This window comes from Mus musculus, chromosome 15, assembly GCF_000001635.26.
Source record: "Mus musculus strain C57BL/6J chromosome 15, GRCm38.p6 C57BL/6J".
Lineage (NCBI taxonomy): Eukaryota > Metazoa > Chordata > Mammalia > Rodentia > Muridae > Mus > Mus musculus.
The window spans coordinates 92,816,515-92,820,087 of record NC_000081.6 but is presented as its reverse complement, the minus strand read 5'-3'; positions in this window follow the sequence as shown (position 1 = coordinate 92,820,087).

Here is a 3,573-nt window from a genome sequence, read left to right as displayed (position 1 = left end):
AAGTCCCCCATACCCACCCACCCCCACTCCCCTACCCGCCCACTCCCCCTTTTTGGCCCTGGCGTTCCCCTGTTCTGGGGCATATAAAATTTGTGTGTCCAATGGGCTTCTCTTTCCAGTGATGGCCGACTAGGCCATCTTTTGATACATATGCAGCTAGAGTCAAGAGCTCCGGGGTACTGGTTAGTTCATAATGTTGATCCACCTATAGGGTTGCAGATCCCTTTAGCTCCTTGGGTACTTTCTCTAGCTCCTCCATTGGGAGCCCTGTGATCCATCCATTAGCTGACTGTGGGCATCCACTTCTGTGTTTGCTAGGCCCCGGCATAGTCTCACAAGAGACAGCTACATCTGGGTCCTTTCGATAAAATCTTGCTAGTGTATGCAATGGTGTCAGCGTTTGGATGCTGATTATGGGGTGGATCCCTGGATAAGGCAGTCTCTACATGGTCCATCCTTTCATCTCAGCTCCAAACTTTGTCTCTGTAACTCCTTCCAAGGGTGTTTTGTTCCCACTTCTAAGGAGGGGCATAGTGTCCACACTTCAGTCTTCATTTTTCTTGAGTTTCATGTGTTTAGGAAATTGTATCTTATATCTTGGGTATCCAAGGTTTTGGGCTAATATCCACTTATCAGTGAGTACATATTGTGTGAGTTCCTTTGTGAATGTGTTACCTCACTCAGGATGATGCCCTCCAGGTCCATCCATTTGGCTAGGAATTTCATAAATTCATTCTTTTTAATAGCTGAGTAGTACTCCATTGTGTAGATGTACCACATTTTCGGTATCCATTCCTCTGTTGAGGGGCATCTGGGTTCTTTCCAGCTTCTGGCTATTAAAAATAAGGCTGCTATGAACATAGTGGAGCATGTGTCCTTCTTACCAGTTGGGGCATCTTCTGGATATATGCCCAGGAGAGGTATTGCTGGATCCTCCGGTAGTACTATGTCCAATTTTCTGAGGAACTGCCAGATGGATTTCCAGAGTGGTTGTACAAGCCTGCAATCCCACCAACAATGGAGGAGTGTTCCTCTTTCTCCACATCCTCGCCAGCATCTGCTGTCACCTGAATTTTTGAACTTAGACATTCTGACTGGTGTGAGGTGGAATCTCAGGGTTGTTTTGATTTGCATTTCCCTGATGATTAAGGATGTTGAACATTTTTTCAGGTGCTTCTCTGCCATTCTGTATTCCTCAGGTGAGAATTCTTTGTTCAGTTCTGAGCCCCATTTTTTAATGGGGTTATTTGATTTTCTGAAGTCCACCTTCTTGAGTTCTTTATATATGTTGGATATTAGTCCCCTATGTGATTTAGGATAGGTAAAGATCCTTTCCCAATCTGTTGGTGGTCTCTTTGTCTTATTGACGGTGTCTTTTGCCTTGCAGAAACTTTGGAGTTTCATTAGGTCCCATTTGTCAATTCTCGATCTTACAGCACAAGCCATTGCTGTTCTGTTCAGGAATTTTTCCCCTGTGCCCATATCTTCAAGGCTTTTCCCCACTTTCTCCTCTATAAGTTTCAGTGTCTCTGGTTTTATGTGAAGTTCTTTGATCCATTTAGATTTGACCTTAGTACAAGGAGATAAGTATGGATCGATTCGCATTCTTCTACATGATAACAACCAGTTGTGCCAGCACCAATTGTTGAAAATGCTGTCTTTCTTCCACTGGATGGTTTTAGCTCCCTTGTCGAAGATCAAGTGACCATAGGTGTGTGGGTTCATTTCTGGGTCTTCAATTCTATTCCATTGGTCTACTTGTCTGTCTCTATACCAGTACCATGCAGTTTTTACCACAATTGCTCTGTAGTAAAGCTTTAGGTCAGGCATGGTGATTCCACCAGAGGTTCTTTTATCCTTGAGAAGAGTTTATGCTATCCTAGGTTTTTTGTTATTCCAGATGAATTTGCAAATTGCTCCTTCTAATTCGTTGAAGAATTGAGTTGGAATTTTGATGGGGATTGCATTGAATCTGTAGATTGCTTTTGGCAAGATAGCCATTTTTACAATATTGATCCTGCCAATCCATGAGCATGGGAGATCTTTCCATCTTCTGAGATCTTCTTTAATTTCTTTCTTCAGAGACTTGAAGATTTTATCATACAGATCTTTCACTTCCTTAGTTAGAGTCACTCCGAGATATTTTATATTATTTGTGACTATTGAGAAGGGTGTTGTTTCCCTAATTTCTTTCTCAGCCTGTTTATTCTTTGTGTAGAGAAAGGCCATTGACTTGTTTGAGTTAATTTTATATCCAGCTACTTCACCGAAGCTGTTTATCAGGTTTAGGAGTTCTCTGGTGGAATTTTTAGGGTCACTTATATATACTATCATATCATCTTCAAAAAGTGATATTTTGACTTCCTCCTTTCCAATTTGTATCCCCTTGATCTCCTTTTGTTGTCGAATTGCTCTGGCTAATACTTCAAGTACTATGTTGAAAAGGTAGGGAGAAAGTGGGCAGCCTTGTCTAGTCCCTGATTTTAGTGGGATTGCTTCCAGCTTCTCTCCATTTACTTTGATGTTGCCTACTGGTTTGCTGTAGATTGCTTTTATCATGTTTAGGTATGGGCCTTGAATTCCTGATCTTTCCAGAACTTTTATCATGAATGGGTGTTGGATCTTGTCAAATGCTTTTTCTGCATCTAACGAGATGATCATGTGGTTTTTGTCTTTGAGTTTGTTTATATAGTGGATTACATTGATGGATTTTCGTATATTAAACCATCCCTGCATCCCTGGAATAAAACCTACTTGGTCAGGATGGATGATTGCTTTAATGTGTTCTTGGATTCGGTTAGCGAGAATTTTATTGAGGATTTTTGCATCGATATTCATAAGAGAAATTGGTCTGAAGTTCTCTATCTTTGTTGGATCTTTCTGTGGTTTAGGTATCAGAGTAATAGTGGCTTCATAAAATGAGTTGGGTAGAGTACTTTCTACTTCTATCTTGTGAAAAAGTTTGTGCAGAACTGGAATTAGATCTTCTTTGAAGGTCTGATAGAACTCTGCACTAAACCTGTCTGGTCCTGGGCTTTTTTTGGCTGGGAGACTATTTATAACTGCTTCTATTTCTTTAGGGGATATGGGATTGTTTAGAAGGTCAACTTGATCCTGATTCAACTTTGGTACCTGGTATCTGTCCAGAAATTTGTCCATTTCGTCCAGGTTTTCCAGTTTTGTTGAGTATAGCCTTTTGTAGAAGGATCTGATGGTGTTTTGGATTTCTTCACGATCTGTTGTTATGTCTCCCTTTTCAGTTCTGATTTTGTTAATTAGGATTTTGTCTCTGTGCCCTCTACTGAGTCTAGCTAAGGGTTTATCTATCTTGTTGATTTTCTCAAAGAACCAACTCCTCGTTTGGTTAATTCTTTGAATAGTTCTTCTTGTTTCCACTTGGTTGATTTCACCCCTGAGTTTGATTATTTCCTGCCATCTACTCCTCTTGGGTGAATTTGCTTCCTTTTTTTCTAGAGCTTTTAGATGTGTTGTCAAGCTGCTAGTATGTGCTCTCTCCCATTTCTTCTTGGAGGCACTCAGAGCTATGAGTTTCCCTCTTAGAAATGCTTTCAT